The 20974-nt window shown below is 45.1% G+C and overlaps 1 long non-coding RNA gene across 2 annotated transcripts; it reads left to right on the top strand.

Moving 5' to 3' along the window:
* Positions 1-242: 242 nt before the first annotated feature.
* On the top strand, positions 243-18453 carry LOC116154364 (uncharacterized). 2 transcript variants are annotated; one of them, XR_010381456.1, is made up of 5 exons: positions 243-486; positions 9546-9648; positions 9741-9852; positions 13099-13152; positions 17516-18453. It is a non-coding gene; the product is annotated as an uncharacterized LOC116154364 (long non-coding RNA). The 2 variants fall into 2 exon arrangements; XR_004138238.2 differs by lacking the exons at positions 13099-13152; positions 17516-18453 and having other exon boundaries at positions 9741-10204.
* Positions 18454-20974: the final 2521 nt, after the last annotated feature.

Consider the following 20974-nt stretch of genomic DNA (forward strand, 5'->3'; position numbering starts at 1 on the left):
GAACACCCCAACCCCATTTCCACTTCCATCAAAATCCACCTTTGGACACTACTTTAATTGGTTAGACTTTACAAACATCAAGCCATTGAGGCTGGGGGAAAAAAAATGATTTCTGAAACGCTACCCACCCCTTTAAAAGGCTTTGTGCAGGCTGCTGCGTCGTGTTTCACTCGACGTGGCCGTGCCTCCACTGGCAACTTGCACCCAACAATATTTCACACGTACCTTCTCTCAGCAGGAAACGCAGCTCGGCATAACCTGTGCTAAGAATTTTGGCCTCTGCCCTGAATACTGGTCCTATTTCACGTGTACTTCGTTAACGTGATGACATTCCTCTCCCCTGGAGAGTGGCCTTGGCGGAGCGAGACTAGCAGGGAAGCTCTGAAACAAGCTGATGGCAAGGCTTACCTGCAGAAAGGCTTTCATCCAAAGATCTCAAAGCACCTGCGGACAGTAATGAAGCCTCCCAGCACCTGCACTCAGTAGGTAAGTGTGATGACCTTGTTTTCTAGATTCGGACATGGAAGCTATTAAAGGATTTTCTTCAGGCAGCACCTCCCTCGAGAGGCTGGGACTGGATCCTGGGGCAATCCTACCTCTGAAGTGGGGGAAAGGCAGAGACAGTGACGCCTGGCTCAGTGAGTGGAAGTCAGGCCCTTGTCACCTGGCCACCTTTCCTTCCCCAAGACACACTCAGTGTGGCTGCGAGCAGCGGGAGGGGTTTCAAGAAGAGTCTCAAAGACTCAAGAAACCAAAGGCGGGGTGAGGAGTGGAAGAGAAAGAGAATGAAAAGCAAAAAATAGAGCAGGAGGAGGTTAGAGGTTCTCTCTGATTTCCTGTAAGTATAATCGGAGCGGCCACATGTGAGGGAAACCAAATGTCATGCGAAGCAGTGAAATTGTCACCCTCAGGAGGTGGGCCTTGTTAGGCAAAAGGTCAGAACAATCCCTTCTCTAGCAAAGCAGAAATCCCAACGCTATTTTTAGAAACTCCTAGAATTTGCCACCTATTTTTAGAAACTCCTAGAATTTGCCACCACAGCATGATATGAGAAGAGCTAGGGAGTTACAGTTCATCACCCTGGAGTGCAGCGTCACACAACTCTCCACCGTGGCTGACGGGCTTCTGAGAAGTCATCAGAGCAGACGGTGGCAAAATGCATCACACCTCAAACACACTGGGGCTCCTCGTGGTTAAGGGACTTGGGGGAGAATCAGGCCAAGCAAGTCATGACCCCTCTGAGCAGTGGTTAGGAATGTGGCCTTTTGAGTCCTTCTGAGCCGAGCTCCAGTCCCAGCCCTGCCTCCTGCCACAGTTGGGTGAGCGGCTTGATCTCTGTGAGCCTCAGTTTCTTCATCTGTTCATTGGGGCTAGTCATGCTTTCCCTCCTGGGATGGTTTTAAGAGTTACCTGCAATAATATTAGTTTTTAATAAGCATTCAACGAACAGCAGCTGTTATTATGTGCTTACATTTGTTTTTCTTTACTAAAAGGCTATCTCTTTGAGATGACAGGAGTGAATCAGGGCACTGTTTCCTTAGGGTTCTAACACATACCATTCCTCCAAGCTGGTTCAGAGTGCCTCTAGAGCCGAGTCTCTGATTCTGCTTGGCCTGGAAGACTCTTGCTTTTCATTCCCTTGGGATGAGCACAGGTCCAAATGGGGAGGCCAGTGCCATCTGCGGGGCCGTTCCAGCCAGTCATTTGAAGCCACGCCTATGATTTTTTTTCCAGAGGACTAGCATTATTTTTCCTTCTAACAGGGAGTCCGAAGCAATGAATAAAGTTTTTTCAATATCTCCTTGGGAATTTGATGAAAGTCATAGTCCTCTCCCTTTCAAGAGATACACATGAACACAAAAGTTTCCCTAGTCAATTCTCATCACTTGTGGTGATAAGTTATGTTCCATCAAGTCACTGGGAACACTGAATTCATGAATACGGAACCACTGAAGATACAGGTTAGGTTCCCACCAGCCTCTGGTCACAACATTTTCATCAACTGATCAATACATAACTGTGTTATGTGTGTTCCTATTTAAAGACCACTGGCTTAATATATATTGATTCATCCACATTGAATTCACAGCCAACAGCATGCCTAAATGAAGCTTCTCTAACACACATATTTTCTCTGGAGGGAACAGCACAGCTTCCTGCACTTGGGAACACCAGGCAGCTAACAGCACTATGCCTGGGGCCATTTTAAACAAAGAAGTCACTAACAAAAAAGTACAGAGGGGCATAACGTGGAATTAACTAGACTGTGAAAAGTCACTGGTTTACAGCATCTGAGCTGAAACAAGGGGACCGCATTGCCTTGTTCAGCTTCAGCTGAAATAAATGGATGTTGGGTGACAGAATTTTTGCTGCTCTGCACGTGTGTGTCTGTAAGTGATTGCAGAAGCGCTGTGAGTATTGATCCTGGGGTTACAAATAAATCTCAGCAAGTAGATGAATTTGCAAATGTGGAATCTGAAAATAATAAGGATCGACTTATATCATTTCCTGGCATTCAAAACCCATGGAAGCCAATTCTGTGGTAACTGGGGCAGAGTGAAGTGTTTTATCTTTCACAACTCATGGAACGTGTCTAAAAGAGGAACATGTAAAACGTCTTGCTGCATAGGTATGGGCATTCTTTTTTTTTAAATTTAATTTAATTTAATTAGTGCTTTTTTTTTTTTTTAATGGAAGTACTGGGGATTGAACCCAGGACCCTGTGCGTGCTAAGCCTGCGCTCTACCACTGACCTATTACCTATCCCTTCCTCCTACCATGTGTGTTCTTTACCAGACATTTCCATTATTTTCTTCCTTGATATCTGATACCTCTGGATTTTGCTCAAGGCCCAGCAATTAAAAACCTAGGCCTTTGGAAAAAATGAGCATATTCTTATAGAAAGTAAGACTATTTGGTGCTTTAATAATAATAACAAATTACATTTATTATTATTAACCTTAGCAGTAAAACATTTATCTTCCTCAAACACATCTGATTATACCTATGTGAGGAAATATGCGTATGCAGAAAGTTTGGGAGAAAGCAAGAAAAAATGGAAACAATGTTGGGGTGGCAGAATATGAAAACAGTTTTTTTCTCCATAATGTGCTCTTCAGTGTTGATGTTATGTGACCTCAGACCTAAATGAACTGAAGGAAAACTTCAATCAAAACAATATGGGAGCAGAAAAGTGACTAGTGAAAATATACTTAAACACAGAGAACTTAATAACCTTTCATCGTTTCTCCTCTGGAAGTTTGCCCACATTGGCAAAAAAAGATTCTGTGTTAGCTGTCATTTCTGTTCTGCAGCCTTCTCTGAGGGCCAGACTACTGCTTTGCAGGATGGATTTTAACATTCTAAGCCCTTTAGATGCTTTCATTCCAGCAGACACGTGATGCTAAGACAAAAAGTCAAAACCAGAATAGTCAACATATAAATAGCACAGGGCACATCATCAGGTTATCTCTGGGAAACAGGAAACTCAGCAATAAGTGATTTTGTGAAAATTATTAAGGAGAAAGTCCAGAGAGGAATCACCCGCAGGCATGCAAAATGGCCTGCATAAGGCAGATTGGACATACATGCGAACTTTAGGCTTGGGACAAAGAATCTGATGCAGCTCCCGGGCCTACATGCCTTAGTAAAACTCCCTCTGAAGGCCATAGCAGTCAGCCAATCCAGGTTTTATTGAGCACATTTTATGTGCCAGGCTGGACTACATGTGGCAGGTACTAGGAAGAATCAGACTCAGTCGTTGGCCTGGAGTCATGATCGGCTTGAGAAGACAGGCTTCAGGCATCAAAGGAGCCCCTGGCTGGATGGGCACACGACACTGAGCCCCTGCTGGTACCAGGCCACAGTCTAGGTTTCCCAGACTCACTGGTGAATAAGAGAAAGCCCCTGCCTTCAGGTGCTCAGGTCGTCACAGGAACAACAGACAACATGCAGGAAAACAAAGAGGGCCACTTCAGACAGAGATGACATGCGATGAAGAAAAGCAACAGCAGTGTCATAAAGAGTGCTTGGCCTCTGGGGAAACAGCACGTGAGCTCCAGTGATGGGAGTCCGCCAGCTGCAGCAAGACCTGTGGGGAGGTTCCCACCGGCCCAGGACCTACAGGATGCGTGGCAGGTGGCAGGCCAGCCCAGAGGGAGGAAGGACATCTGTAGGACAGGAGGGAATCCTCCGCGGGTAGACGACGTGAAGTAATGCCGCACTTTGTCCTGCAGGTCAGGGCTGCCCACCACTCCGTACCTCGCCTCTCAGCACAGACGCTGCTGCTCTAACCCGGCACTCTCTCCCACCAGGCCCAGGGCCAGCCTCTCTGCAGACCCTACCTACTGATCAACTGGAGCTGAGGTGTGAGTTTAAGATTAGTTGCCACGTGTTGTATAAACTATAGAAAGCCTTTAGGTTTGGAGCGAGAGACTATCAAAATAAAAGAAGCGCTTTAAGAAAGCTTCATCTAACCATAGTATGCAAGCTAACTTGGAGGGGACTGAAAAGAGTGTTCTTGAGGCCACTTAGGGGAGAATATTAATTGTGGACATTTATTAAGCACCTGCTCTGTCCTCGCACTTTACAACTCTGTTCTTTTTCATCAGCCTCAAAAGGGAGATATTATTATCCCCTTCGAGCAGATAGAAACTGAGGCTCAAGGAAGGGAAGTCATTTGCTCAAGTGGAGACATCAAGACCTAAGTCATTCAGTTCCAAAGCCCCCCCTCATCTCACTGTGGGACACTGCTGTTCCAAGTGCAAGGCAATAGGGATTCGGATGGAAAGACTGGATGCATGTGAGAAACATAAAAGGAAAATTAGTGGAACTGATGATTAATGGATATTAGAAGGAAGCCAAGGGCATGGTCAGAGATAATAACCACAGCAAAAGAAAATATGTCTTGGTTGCACAGAACAAAGTCTTGAATGATGTACACGAATACTTGGGAGGAGTGGGATAGAGAGGTGGGGTTGCAGGGGCACATTTTTAGTTGTTACTTTGTAAGCTTCTGCATTTTTTTTTTTTTTTGCAATAGGTGTATACTTTTATAATTAATTAAAAAAATAATTCTAAGGTGTTTTTCTCCTGGGTAACTGAGAGATGCCATTGATAGAATTCAGTAGATGCTAAGTTTTGGCTTAGGGGTAAGCTAACACATCTGATTTAGACTTTGAGTGAGGTGCTGGTGGAGAGCCAGGTGACAATGGCCCACAGTGTTTTAGTTCCATTTCAGGATTCAGGCATATTTGTGGTTCCTAGCTCTGACTCTTCATTTTGGGATGCAGCCAATCTAGGCCATTCTACCTGCCAGTAGGCAGGTCACTCAAACCAAAAGCACCAGGGACCCATGGCAAAACTCCAGCACCAGTGTGGTGCAGGGCATGGGACCAGGGCTGGATCTGGAAACAGGAGGCGCAGACAACACCCTGGGCATGTTGTTCTTCATTTGTCCACAGTTCCCAAGACCGGTCCTGGCAAGGACATTGGGGAGGAGAGGGGAGGAATGCCTCTGGCACCCCTGGCCCCTGGCAAGGTGCTAGCACTCTAGTCTAGAGATGGCCCATGCCAGGAGAGAACTTTCTGGGGTGCTTGACCTCTCTGTGCCCTGCTTGGGCATCACTCTACATCTGTTTACCTCAAAGAAAAGGGGTTGTGAGCAATGGCTAATAACAAGAGCCACTGGACAACTAGCAGTTTACATAATCACAACCATAACAAGAACGATCATAATATTATGTCCAGGAAAAACAACAGTTCACTGAAAATTTGAGAGTAGATTCCTGAGGCGGGAATAAGATGCCCCTCTAATCATCTTACTCAAGATGCTTTTTAATAGAAGGTAATAACCAGAAATGAAACCATCGACATAATGTATGCCATGTCATAAAAAGCAATTGTCCATTGGCCAGGCTCCCTGGAGCAAGCCTCCCTCTGCCCTGCTCCTTCATTGCCAGCCTCAGACTTCGTTCTCCACCACTGCCTAGGTGCTGCCTGTCCTCAGCAGGTGGGCTTTCCGAATCGGGGCAGGCCGATACACATGGTCCCCGCTTCTGAGCAGTCAGGGAGCTTTGAACTCCAGGAGTGGGCCATTTCCTCTGTGGGGCCAACCCAGGAGGAACACATTTCCCTCCTGTTCGCTTACCAGATGTGTGGCTTCCAAGCAAGCTGGTCTGGAAGAGGTCCACTGCTAGCGCAGCCCAGGTGGGCCTCTGCGTGGGACCCCGCAGCACCGTAAGACTGCAGAGTCTCCCTTGGGCTGTCAAGAATTCAGTCGCATGGTTGTTTTCCAACCCCAAAGCCTAAACATGTATCATTTCTTTAGAAATTGGTCTGAAAACTAACAGCTACCTAAGTGTACCTGCCGTCCAGATATGCTCATTCCCCTCCCCTCCCCCCGCCCCCGGCACTGGAATAGCCCGGTGAGTCATGCCCAGCCAGGCCCACATCGTGTGTCATCTTCAGAGTTCATAGGCTGACATTCGACCCGAGGTATCTCTGTCTCCGTGGTCAGTGGTCAATGTCCCGTGACCCTGGAATTCTACTTTCATTTTAAAAGGCCTAATTCTATAGCATCATGGCACACTTGTGGCCTTTGACAGGAAAATTCCTCCCGAGCAGCAGAAGGCCAATCCTGCTGCGGGGCGTGAAGCAGCACCTGTACCTGGGACGAGAGCGCCTGGCTGAGCCTGAGAGACTTGGGAAAGACCCCAGTGCTCTTTAGGAAGCAGCAGCCTGAGTGAGGCAGCCCGACCCTGCATTACTCAGTCTGGAGGTTGATTCATTCCCCTGATACAGACAATGGGGGAACCAGGCAGCCACTGCCTGTTACACACCTCTCCGTCATATTTAATAACTTAGAATCATCTGACACACTTTGGATTCTTTTACCATGTGTTATTTCCAATCCTATTTATTAAAGCTGGAGGGGAGACTGGACACCCCCAGCCCCCCAAGGTCTCCAGGAGCCAGGGAGCTCTGGCCACTGGCTGTCTGGCCTCAGCAGCGTCTTTGAGGTAAAGAAAGTCTCCCGAGTCCCTCTTCCCCTTGGGTGGTTGGGTGACATTCCTTTCATCCCTCAGATGAGTCTCTCTGGTGCAGTTGGTGGCTCCTTCCTTTCTTGGCAAGCTCTCCAGCCCCAGGTAGACAGGATCATCTCTAAGGAAGCCCTGAAGTCGGTAATCCCCCGTCCCCTCCCTCCCCCCAACCCCCCACCCCGCCAGATTCGGGTGCAGCAAATCCCCTCTCACCAGCCTGGTTTCCTCTTCCTCTCTGGTTCTGCCTGGACCTGTCCTCCTCTTTCCTGACTGCCCAGAGTCCTAGTAGCATGACTTGGATGCACAAAATCTCAGAATCTCCAAACCGATAGAGGCTCTCCCCCATCTTTACCACAACATTTCTTTCTTTGCTGAACCTTCTCTACTGGAAGAACATCCATTCTGCTCAGCGGGTGCCGGGAGGGGCAAGCACTGGATATTTCCCCTTACTTTGCTCAATTCCTGGGGCTAGTGCCCAAGAGGGGCCTCCTCATGCAGCTGGCCCGCAGTGCCCCCAGCTGGGTGACACAGAAGCATCTTCCCAGAGGGGCTCGCTTTGTGCTGTCCACTACAGCAGCCAGTGGGTACCCTGGCCCTGTGGCCAGTTCGAAGAGAAACGTGCTGTAAGGATGAAATAGATGCTGTACTTCTGAGACTTCGAGCGACAACAGCAAAAGCATCTCAAACATCTCATTAACAATTTTTATATTGATTAGATGTTGAAATGATATTTTGGCTGTATCAGGTTAAAGAAAATTCTCAAACTCCTTAGCCTGTTTCTTTTTACCTTTTCTAAGGTGACCACTAGACAATTTAAAATTGCACATGTGGCTCACATTGTATTTCTACTGGACAGGACTGGTCTGGGGGGGAGGCATACTTCAGGGCTTCTGGGACCATGACACCCCTTAGCCTTTTTTGAAATAAGTCCAGAACATGGCCTTAAGGCTGATCCCTCAAGGGGTGATTTCCACCCACACAATGAAAATGAGATTAAGGGGAAAAGTTAAAAAAACAAAAGCCAAAAAACCTTCCCAACTGCCTGATCATCTTGCATTATAGGTCCCTGGGGACTGTGTTCTTTTATGTTTTAATTGCTAGCAATGTGGTGTTCCCCAAGAAACATGTTTATTACTGGGACTATTATTAGGCCCAATATTAATAATAGCCATAATAATCGTTTGTTGAACTGCAGTGAGTAAATTATTCCATGAGAGTGAGATGTGCACCCATTAACTCAGGGCACCAAGTGGAGTGTGTGTTTGGAAAATGAGCTCTTCTAGGAACTAAAGGACACCTTGAAGTCCTGACGGGGTTCATAGGGAAGGGATGTGCTGCCCGGCCAACCACCTTAACTCCAGGTGCACGTGCACAGGTCCACGTATGGGTATCAGAATCACTATAGATGCGTCCATTCAACCCCATTGCTTTCGTGTATCAAAAGCAGTTCCAGTGGTGTTATCCCTTCTAATGCAGATGTGGACAAAACCCCACCTATGGGACTCAAGAATCTGTGACAGTTTCTGGGGAGGAGGTGGGGAGGTCCAGGGTGAGGCTTTCCTCCTGGGGTAGCCTCCCACAGACCCTCCCATCTCCTATCCATCAGCCTCACTGCACATTAATCTTCCTGAAAGGTGGAAGGCTCCATGTGACCCCTTGCTCAGAAATGTTCAGTGAGCTTCTGTTGTCTGGGGGTCAGTCCCCAACTCTGGCCCCTAATTCTGCCTCTACTTTCCTTCCAGCACTCCACACATGGTTCAGCCAGCTGGTAGGTCATTCATTCATTCCTCAGCCATGGATTGAAGTCTAAGATGTGCCTTGCACTCTACTAAGCTTTGGAGATACAGACACTCTATTCCTCCTCTCCAGAGTCTTCTGCTAGTGAGGAAATAATTACACAAATCATGGTTTTCCTGAAAACTGTGAAGGTGAAGTACATGGGCTGGAGAAGCATATCTCAGCTCTCCATAAGCCTCTGTTCTCCATCTCCATGCTCCTGAAGGACGGTCACCTTACCTCCCCAGGGGAACCCCCCACGTGGCTGAGCACAGGGTGGGTGCTCAGGGAATTCTAGGCAGCGGTTATTGGTGACAAAACATCAGAAGTGGGCGGGTTCTTCCAAACCACGGGGTCGGTGGTTTTCCGATTCAGAAGTGCCTGGCAGAGCATCAGGAGAGAGTCTGGGACTCCTGCCAGTCTTTGTGCAAAGCATCAATGGTAGGACCCTTCCTGTGAATTCTACCCAAACTGTAGAGATGACTGTTCTCAGTAGAGCACTTTGAGGAACACATTAAAAAAATATTTTAGACTTTCCAGCAAGACCCTCCCTGCACAAGGGAGGGTGATGGCTCCTCCCCTTTGTATGGCGCAGACACCCCATCCCGCTCCCCCCACCCCCCACCCCCGCCCCGCCCGGCAACCCCGCGAAGGAGTCCGGGAAGTGAGTGCATCACCGAGGGAGTCTGGTGGGTAATGCCCGTCAAAGTTACTGTGTCCCGCCCTCAGGCCGTCAGCCAGGAGCCTTTGGAACCAGAACCAGTGTGACACCGTCGTCATCACCGTATTACATCATCCAAGTCCACGAGGAGTTTCTGTGCAACCAGAACGAGTGAGTTTCTTGCTCGCTGCTGAGAGGCGGTTCCTGAGTTACAGTGAGCATGAGCTTACGAAATCCCAACCTGCGTTTTCTTCTTCCTGCAGACTCACCGGGCCAGGCTGCAAGTTTTTAAAGAGAGGCCCCCAGGCTACTTTTGGGCCAGAATCATCTGGGGATTCCTGTGCCTGACCCTGAATCTTCCAAACCAGGTGTGAGGTGAGACCCGGAAATCTGCACTCTGCCTGCGTGTCCCCGGGGACTCATGCAAACTCACCCACATTTCCGAACTGAACTACGGTTGAAAGCGACTGCCCCGACCTTTCCCTCAATCCCCACCTCTGGTTCTCTGGTTCCCCGGCCCAGTCTTGCCCCTTGACCTGCCGGGAGATTGGGTCTTGCTGTCCCTGTTCCCCTAAGCTTATTGTCTGCCATCAAAACTGCCCATCCTGCTGTCCCCTCACTCTCTGTACTGTTTGTTGGTAGTGAGTGCCCACTCTAGGGGGTACCCACCCAGAGACAGAAGGGAGAGGAGACAGGTGCTCTGGTGGGAGAGGTGGATTCCACGCTCACAGGATATTTGGATTAAAAAAACCCAAAACTCCTATTGTCCTTCTATTTCCTAAATAGAAAACAATGCATTTTTATTCCAGGAAGAGTGGACTTTAAAAGAACCAAAAAAGAAAAGGAAGAAAACAAAAATCAACTACAAACTCACGCTATGTATTTATTAATACGTGAGTCAACTTCCCTAGAAGCTTTTTCCCTAGAATCTGTTTCCTAGGAACTTATGCTCTGCTTTACTGGTTTAAGCTACAAAATAATCACAGTTCTTTTAACATTAAGATTAATAAGATTTGAGCCCCTCTCCTGCCTGTGAGTGTGTCTCTCCTTCCTGCCTATAAGTCTGTCCCTTCCTGTGATAATTTTAAGAACCAAGAGGCTTACCTGGTCCAAGCACTGTTGCTCTGGTTTTGTTGCTGGAGGCAGATCTGTCAAGACATATGATGGCTGCCAGACCCACTTTCTCCCAAACAAGACAGACCCAAGCCAAGGTCACCAGTTCAGACTTCTCACATCTGCTGAGTTCTCATGGCCAGGGTAAGGTGGGCACAGGGTGGAATTCTAGAATCCTTTTCACCAGCTGACCTCAATCAGGGCAATACCAGTCCATCAAAATGTTCTTATAACATTGAACCTCAAAGAATAACAGCCAAAAACTCAGTCTCTTTCCTCTTTGGCTGTTCTGACAGTGTGTCTACTCCCTGCTGCAAGGATGTCCTAAAACAGACAAAGAGGGCCACTTTTGTCAAGCCACACACACACGAAGTCCTACTAACAATTTCTGACAGTACATAAGTGAAAAGGACCACCCAAATGATTCTTCCTAAGATGACAGGCCAGTTTTCACAGCTGCTCAAAATAGAGGTGGCCAGAAACTTTTGAATGTCATCTTACCTTAACTAAAAAGTATTTTTAAATGGTGAGGATTTAAGCTATTTTTTTAAGTGATAAAAGGACCATTCTTTCTTCTACTCCCAAATCCTGATTCTTGGTAATAAAAGTGTTTCCATTATTAATTTTTTCCCAAGGCAACTCTTAAAGGAAATACCATCAGGGCTAATCCTGGATGGCACTGAGTCTCTCTCACCTCACATGGTTCAATTGTCTTTCTCCATTTCAGGGCCTGGTCTGTCTCCAGGCTACAGGGATGTTAGAGTTTCTCTCCCAGGTCTTCTGTTCTAGAAGAAAATCAATAGATAAAAACCAACTTACTCTGTTAAACCAATTATTAACAAGAGGTGAGGAATTTCCCAGCAGGAAGGCATTTTAAAACAGAACTTTACAGACAGCGTGCAGTGGTTAGCACCAGGCATGGTTGGCGCAAATGATGGCAGTCGTCATCTGGGGGATAAAGAACCTTTGACATCCTCCCAGTCACACCTTGTGGTTGGACATCTGTGGCTCTGCTCTGCTTGGAGGCCAGCCCCAAATATTTCCAGCCTCCTGGAAAATTAAAACAGAAGGAGCTTCACGTAGGCCCACTAACATGTACTATTTAAGACTGACAAAAGCTGAAGCTGGGTGATGGGTACATAGAAGTTCATTGTGCTATTGTCTCTACTTTTATAGATGCTTGGAAATTTCCACAATAGAAAGGTTTAAAGTGCTCTTTAACCAAAAATTGAGGTGGTGGTGATGTTGGGCTTTTGACTGTATGTTGATTAGAAGAGGGAATACAAATATTCTGTTGATTTTGAAATATATTATTTCATTTAGTCAGTTCATAACTGACAGGCTCATTTTGAACATCGGGAATTAAGTTTAATCATTGCATAAAAATATGCCACAAATCCAGTTCCTTTCTCTTTAGTAAAATATTTTTGTAATCCAGGAATTAAAGCACCATTATGCAAAAAGGAAGGGCTCCTTGGACACAATCCAGGCCCTTCAAAGTGGTGACCAGACTTTTCATGTGTGCAAAATAACCACCGTCCCAGGCTGACTCCAGCTCTAGCCAGAATCATTCATGAAACCTGTACTGGCAGAAATGCAGGGTCTCTTGAAATAGTCAGTCATGCTTTAGAGACTCATGGTGTTAAGGATAATTATTGTTTCATAATCTGAGAACTTGTCACTGGATGATATAAAATTATGGTCATCAGAAACTATTTTAAGAGTGACAGTGAGGCTTATCTCCAGGATAACTTGCATGTAAACACACAAAGTAAAACTTGGCCAACCAGAAATCTTGGGGAGTGAGTCATTTTTGCTATCTTGGGATTACTGATATCCTTCAGGCAATAAAACTAACCACTATGTATAGGAATTCCTTGAAAAAGTTGTGAACCTCTTCATCATGTTATAGCTAATCATGGTCTGTCCTTGTCTTGGGGATTTAGGGATGTGATGATGAACACTGTTACTCTGCTTCTCTATGTCAGGGTAGCTGTGGACCAGCTCTCATCTCCTACACGACATGGTCTTACATTTGCTCCTTTGTAAAGTGCTTCTTCCTCCTCTTCCGGTATCAGCCACCTCTTTTGCCCACTGTAGGATGCAGGTCTCCAGCGTGTTTCCTGCTAGCTTTGCCTTTTGATGTGTGGTCTCTCATCTTCTATGGACTCGAAAAAAGACCCCTGGCCCTTTTAGAATGGCGTAGAAAGTAAGAGTAAGTAGAATCTACATGACTCTAAATGAGGGGCTCAACTAATAAGCCAAGGACTGGAAGGCAGCTCTGCTCACCACTATACCACCAATGCCTTCAGCCAAGGACTGAATTTTAGCCCTGAACTTTTATAAAACCCTTTCTATTGGATCAGAGGCCAGTATTCTGAACGGATAAGGTCTTACCATCAAAAAACTTGCATGGTTTTGGTAAGCATAACATTTCTGTGTTACACTTTGACTCTGACGTCATTTTTTTCTCCCCATTTATCAACATTTTTGTATTTTTCACTCCAGACTTCGCCCCAGGAGACAATGCCCAAACTCAAAGATGTCAGTTTATTGAAGACAGTGAGTATCTGTGGATCCAAATGACATCAGATGAATTATTTTCAAATTTAAGGTTGTGTATGAGTGTGTGTGTGTTTTCATTGGCCAAGAGGCGATTGGGCAGCCTATCGGTGGCGAGAGGCAGACTGCATAGTATTAGGAGCCAGCTCACCACCGGGGTGACTTGGGGACAAGCACACAGTTGTTGGGTGTTATATGAGTTAGTATTTGTGAAGAATTTGGTAAACATGAACTCTGGTTTTTAGGCAGGGAGAAGAATGAGCCAGGGCTGGAAACTGGTTCTAGATCTGAACAAGAGTAAGCCCCTCTCCCCTACCTTCTTCCTAATTCAGGGAAAGGAAAAAAAGGCAGTGGGGGATGGTAAAAACGGAGGCAGAGAGAAGCCATGGAAGTACATTGTGACTATTTGTATCTATTTGTAAAACGACCACCACCTAAACCAGAACTGTATGGTAAATACTGACAGCAGCTCAGTGGTCCACCAGCGTCTGGCAAATAAGAATGTGGAGAAGAAGAAGGGAGGGGGTGGAGTTCTGGGAACAGAACCGACCCAGGACATGCTTCGAAGGTGACTTCTGCAGCAGGGAGAGCTCACTGCCCCTCTGGGAGACTCGCCCCGTGCAGACAGGGAAGTAAGTCCTAGAGAGGAGTCAGAAATGAAAGTCACCAGGGTCAGGCTTGGGACAAGGACTGGTGAGCAATGAGTGTGGCAGACCTTTTCTCTAATTTTATGACCTCATGAAACACAAACTCATCTGCAAGGAAGTGCTGTCTTGAGCTGTTAATTAGACACCAATTCAGTAAATGAAAGGACTAAGCCTGAAGATGCCTGAAGATGCGACGTAATTAATTCAGTGGTGCAGTTCCCCGCCCCCACCCCCAGCGCCAACTGTGAGTTGAGTCATTTCCAAAGACAGACACCAAAACCCTTGAGCTGTGGCTGGAAATGAGGAAAGAAGATTAACTTCAGTGCTGACACTTGTTAATTCATCGAGACCTGGGACACTGGACATTGGGTAGAACTTCCAAAACTTTTGATGAAAGCCAAACAGGTCAAGAAATCAGAAGATGCCTCTGTCCTAAACAGAAATGGAGAGGCCCTGTCACTGGGGCACAGCTTCCGGGCTGTCACAACATGAAAAAACAAGATGGTTGGTGGTTTTTGTTGTAAACATTCCGCTCCAAACAGATACCTCCATTCGTTAAGCCGTTGGATGATCCGTTTTGACTCATGTTGCCTTGGTGGCGGAAGTCCCACTGAAAACAGCAGGAGGAATTAGATGAGACTAAATTAACTCAGGTGTCTGTGGAAATGAGTGGGAAGAGGCAGTGATTCATGGCCCTGACGGAGATAAGCTGGTTCTTGTCTTTATAATCTCCAAGTCCAGAGTCCATTTTCTGAAGTCATCATGAAAGAGGAAATTTATTTTAGTAAAAGAAAGTAAAAGGTGCACAGGTTCAGAGCTGCATAGGTGAGACTGTCAGCTGGGTTAGAGGTCAGTGCCCAGGAGTGAGGAGGCATTTGCCAACCCAGTCCCATGGGCTCTGACACCCAGAACTTAGTTTCATCCCATAGACAGAGGGACTTTCATCAGTCGCAAAGAGAAATGATAGAAAACAGATGAGGACATTTACCCGTATTATATTTTTTAAAGTTAGTCCAACTAATGAGGTTTTATTATTTTTTCCTACAGAAAAAAAAAGGGGGGGATAAATTTGTCTGTTTTCCTTACCACTTTACCCTTGTAGTATGGTTTCCAGATCTGAGACTGTAGGAGGTTTTATGTGACCTATCGCTGATAAAACTGGATATAAGTTACATTTGGGGTGAAGATATTTGATGCTATAACTTCTAGGTTGGACTTAATCCTTGGTGGGGGGTGGGTACCCTGAAGAGTCCCTGCCCTGGCTGTTTGCTGGGAGTCTGTGTGATCACCCACCTTCTCTCCAGCAGGAAGAGGGAATCCCCTGGTCCCCTCACTTCCACCCTGAAACCTGTCTCAGCAGCCTGGCCCTATGGGAAGCCCTGAGTCTGGCTTGTCAAGTTTGCCCTCACAGTAGTCAATCAGTTTTGGAGGAACAGCTGTAATGGTCTTAGAGTCAACCCTACTGAAAATCCAAGGGGACCATGATGTGTTGTAAAAAGAACACTGGACTCAGAATTAGAGGAACCAGGGCATAGTCCCAAAGCCTGAAGCCTGATGTGTCCATGGGCAGGTCACTCCTCCCCAGGGCCTGACTGTCAGATGAGGGAGGTGGGGAGAGTTTCCAGAGTCTCTCCTGACTCTGAGTTTCTTCTTGTCTACGAAGGGTTATCATCGATGGTAGCAAAGTTCTGATAAACTACCACACCCTCTGGGAAGGTGCCAGGAAGAACTTAGAACCAAGAAGATATGACCCTCCTTATGACAGGAGCCAGGGCTGCCAGTCCCCTTCTTGGCCACAGGTGTCCAAGTGACAGAGGATTCCTATGAGTTTGACAGAGTCAGCAGAAGTTCTCAGGGAAGGAAGAACTTTCTACTAAGAGCACTTCCAGCTGCTCTCCTGTATTCCCCAAATCCATTCCCTCGACGCTTTCCCACATCCTTTTGAATCATCATGTTGAAACAGTTCCCTGAAATGCCAAGTTTAATGTAGTGTTAGGTTATACAAACACCTTCTCTGTCCTACTCTACATGCTAGGAGCATCAGAGAAGAACTGACTTGAAGGGGACAGAAAATAGATTTTCCAGTTAAGAATTAGGGCACATTTTAGATTTTTTTTAATTTATAAACTTGATAATATATATACCTGGCTGGAAAACTGACAAGTAACCAGAAGATATTGGTAAAGTGAGTCTTCCTTCTTCCCCGTTCCTTAACCACCCATCTCTTCCCAAGGGCCATTTGTTTTTTCCAAATTCCTGTATATCTTTTCAAAGATATTCAATGCATAGATGAGATTTTGCATCATATTCTTTTCTTTTTACAAATGATAGCACAGTATACACTATTACACACTTGCTTTTTTCTCTTAAAGCTGTATTTTGGAGTGCCTCCATAGCCAGCCCATTCCTTTTTCATGGCTATATAGTATTCTATTGTATAGATGATCATACTTTGTTTAACCAGTCTTCTATTAATGGACATTTAGCTGTTTCCCAAAACGTTGTTATAACAAATGATGCTGCAGTTAATATTCTTGTACATAACAACATTGTCTTATTGGACATAAGACATGGCCTAGCTCTGTTAGTTTTATTTTTACATGTAAATGTCCATCCTTTCAGTTAGATTGTAAATTCTAGGGAACAGCAGCAGACATCATGCTGTCCTGTGAGTCCAAAATCACAAAATGCAGCATCATGCACAAAGTTTGGGTTTCATAAATTTTAGATGAATGAATTAAAGCTCCTTATTTGGACCAGTGATACTTTGGAGATTAGTAAATGGTCAATCAAAATTTCAATGACTTGTCTAAAATCACAGTGAACTAGTCAGGCATAGGAAACCAATAAATCACAATAAAATAGGTGAAAACAAAAGCAGATATTTAGAATATGTTCCAAAAGTAAAATATTTTGCCAGATTTTCATGCACATGTGGAAGAGTTACTGGCTAGCTCTGCAAGGTGAGTGAACAACTCCTCTGGAAAAACTGGTCATCTTGGGAGGCGGGCAGATGTCTCCAGCTATTGGAGTTCCACATGGTAAATGTTGACGCCAATTCACCCACTAGCGTCCCAGTAACCTGGAAAAGTCGAGCATCACCCAAAGTGCCTGACTGGTCAGCTGGGAGACATTTCCTCACAAGAGGGAGCCTCGTTCAGCCCAGAGGAAGATTTAAAAAGAAAAAGGAGAAGGAAGAAAAGAAGGAGAAAAAATCAGGGGGAGGGGGGAAAATGTTCTCTGACCATCTGATAGCACTGGAAGAAATCAGGAAAAAGAGGGAATGAATGAGTAGATGACTTTAATTGTGCCACATCACCTGTCATCAGTGATACATGAAGAGAATGCCCCTTTGTTAGCAAACAAGGAAGGTGTTGTTATCACGATGTTTAATGAACACTCATTATAACCTGGTGGTACGAGATGTGTGGTCTGATTGGCTGATCTCAAAACAATTATGTCGACATCTCATAGCTTAAAGATTATACAGCCTCGTAGTTTCACAACTTATTACCCCCTTAAAAAATAGTTTTTCATACAAATAAGTGTTGTATTAATCTTTGCAAAACGTCTCCAGGATTTCTAAGACCCCCTCTACCTAGAGTGACTCTAATGTTGACACCAGTGTGTTTGAGGCAGTACGTTTCCTTCGCCCTCAGCTTGGAAATAGTGTTGGGCTGCTTACTTTGTTTGCTCTTTCTCTCTTTTCTCTTTAGTGGCCTGAAAGAGCAGACCTGCTGGGTCTGGGAAGAATACTCACCCTTACTCCTACCCCCAACCAATAAAAGCCTTGTCATCAGGTTTAGAGGTTGGAAGACAGCAAGCAAACTGCAGAACACCAGGGAATAGGAAGTGTGGATGCCACACGGCACTGAAATGCAAGAATCATTTGAGAAGCGTAATTATCCAAGGTGGCAGTTTGATGAAGGGATGGAGGTTGACACCCCTAACCTTGAGTAAAGTGTCCTGGAATCTGAGTGCTTATAAATGGTCCACATTTCAAGTTCCTGCCTCTCCCCAAAGTGCTGGCAGCTCCCTCACAACAAGGCCCACCTGGGCACCTGCAGCCCTGACCCACAGGGCAGAGAACCGTGTGCTGAATCATCAATGCCTCCTGAAGCTCTGAGCCAAGAGTGGCAGGGTGACGCCACCCTGTTTTCCTTTGCCACCCTAACCAAAACACTGTGCTAGCTAGGACACAGAGTAGCTCAAAGGGAGCCCCACCAGCTGAGGTTTCCACAAGATCTTGTAATGTTAATACAGCTTTATGAAAATGAGCCACAAGCTTTTACATCCACTGATGTATAAAAATGGACTTGGAGGTCACTGGTTTAACTACTGCATTTTACAGATGTGGAAACAGACTTGGAGAGGTTATACCTCTTGTTAAAGTAGCCCAGCTGGCCAAACCAGGAATAAACCCAGGTCTCTGGATGACCTGTTCCCCAATCCACACAACTGCCCCAGTAGAGTGGTCCTTCCATTGCAAGACACCAACAACCACCACCGTCCCCCACTATGTTTTTCTGGGAGTACATTCTGTTGAAATAAAAGAATAACCTGACATGATTTTACGAATCCTTATAAGATGCTTGGACATTTGAAGGTTGAACCTAGGGCATCTCAGCATAGTGTGTTTTATTTAATATTTAAAACAAACAACTTAGAGCTCTTTTTGTTTATAATCTCATCCAGAAACTCACTTTTCCTAAGATCTATATAGAAATAATACTGTCATCCTATGACCACCTACTCCTAAATTATCACTGATCTATAGCAAAAATGTTTAAAAATAAATTTACCTGCAAGCAGATTCAGATTTAACAGTGTGTTTTGTTGATATTCAGTTCGAGCACTGCTCCTTGGGTTAGTAAAAATACAGAAGTGGAACATGGAATTCTCTATATCCAAACCCAAATATAGTCGGGATGTACACTGTTCTTACTTGAATTATCTTTTTTGAGCCAAAGGTGAATTATACGCAGAAGATACCCATAATATCTATAACACTTAGATGCTTCAAAATGAAAGCCAGGAATTAGTGTTTCTCATTCAGTTTGATCCCTCTTAGCAGTTATTAATAGAGCTAATTTATTTAAAAGGTCCCAATAATATCAATCAAATTGTACCTAGTTCTCTCTCTCTCTCTCTCGCCTTCTCTCTGGAGGCAGGTAGCTCTGGCATCAGGGTCTTGGTCTCATTCGCACCTGGTCCTGGATTTATTCCTGGTTTGGCCAGCTGAGCTACTTTAGCCTGGCCCAATAGTTGAAATATAATAGGCAGGCAATAAATATTTGTTGAATGAACAAATGAGTGCATGAATGAGCCAAAAGGCTGGATTTACCTTTCATTTTTAGGTTGAAAACCTCACAATTTAAGACAACTCTCCCCCAACAATACTCAATTATTCTGATAAAATGATTTAAAAATACGAGGATTTTCTAAGCATTTTTTCCTTAGGGGAAGTGGGTCAAAACAACAACAACAAAAAACAAGGCTGTGTGAATTTCATTTAGCGAATCTCAACACCAACTCTAGTCCATAATAAAGTGGAGGTTCCAGAAGGTGCTGAAAACTTTATCTCTTTACTAGCTACTATATATAAAATAGGTAAACAAGTTGCTACTGTATAGCACAGGGAACTATATTCTATATCTTATAATAACCTATAATGAAAAAGAATATATATGTGTCTATGTATGACTGAAACATTATGCTGTACACTCAAAATTGAGACAAGATTGTAAACTGATTATATTTCAGTAAAAAAAATTAACAAACGAACAAACAACAGCAAAAAAAAAAAACCCTATATCTCTTTCACTTTGTGGACTAAGACTGCTATGCTGAGGTGAAGAAAGACGTTAGTGGCCATGGTTTAGGAAGGCTCTGGTCATGGTTACTAATAGGGTGACATTAAGCAAATTACTTTAGTTTGGAGCACTTTCCATGTGCACTGGGTTAAGGGTTTTTTCCCTGTATCATCTAATTTATTTGCTCTCTCTGGGCCTCTGTTTTGTTGTATGTAAATGAGGATAATGGAACCCAACTCAAAGGGTATTCGTGAGGATAGAAAGAAAAAACGGCTGGGACAGATCCTAGTAACCTATACGACATACATCAAATGTGAAGCACTATTTTCATAATTATTATTGTATTGTAGAAGCACCCAAATCAGTATTTAAAGTACATTTTTTACTTTCTGTTTCTTCTGCTGGAACAATGCCATTTAAAATGTATACGATAGAGAACAAAAATAGACATGACTCATGAATCATATGTTCTTTGGAACCTTCATATGTTGCTCTCTTCATTTATCTCACGAAGGAAATGAACCAAAGAAGGAAAAAATCAAGGCAAGAGTGAGAGAAGATGAAAAGTTACTCTAAGAAGTGCCCAGCTAATTTCTAGAAAGCTTCTTATCTGCAAATAGTATGGTCAGATTGTTCAGTGTGTTTTTAAAGCGTCCGAAAGACTGTCGGAGTGTGATCTGTAATCTATTCCTGTCTTTTCTTCCCCCTGAATTTCCATTCTCTTAGGCGTCTCGGAGTAAGAAGTACATCGTAAAAGCCTGGAAGCTTTGTTCTGCGCGGGAGAAAATGGTCTATTGAAAAACAAGCCAACCTCCTTCTGGGCCTTGAAGCTTGACCATGTCATTTATGGAGTGACACAGTCACGCTGTAAATGACCAGAGACATTCCAGAGTTCATGACTGTTGTGTAACAACAACACTTCAAGGGTGGCTGCAGGCACGAGGCCCGGCACGCCCGCCGCCCGCCAGTGCAGTGATGGGAGGAGCCCTCCCCCTGGAATGTGGCTTTGCTCCAAGGCCAGTCCTCCTCCCCGTCCCCTCCTCCCCTTCCCCGCCATCAAGCACTGGGGGCGGGAAACTGGACAGACAGGAGGGACGGCTCTATTTTCAGGGAATGACAAATGGATTGTGCTGATTGGGTGAGAGTACTTACCTGCCTCCTGCTCTGGCTCTGAGGACAACCTCCTGGCAGGATTTGTTTAGAAGGGACTCATATGAGTAAGTGGTGGGGCCACCAGAGCCCAAACAACCTGCCACCAGAGAGGACCGCCACCCAGACTGCATTAGAAGATCGGGGGTGAGGGGCCCTCTCCTCCCCAAGGTCCTACAGCTACCAAGTTGCTGGAGAGGACATTCCATTCCC

The sequence above is a fragment of the Camelus dromedarius genome, chromosome 6 (genome assembly GCF_036321535.1).
Source record: "Camelus dromedarius isolate mCamDro1 chromosome 6, mCamDro1.pat, whole genome shotgun sequence".
Taxonomy (NCBI): Eukaryota; Metazoa; Chordata; class Mammalia; order Artiodactyla; family Camelidae; genus Camelus; species Camelus dromedarius.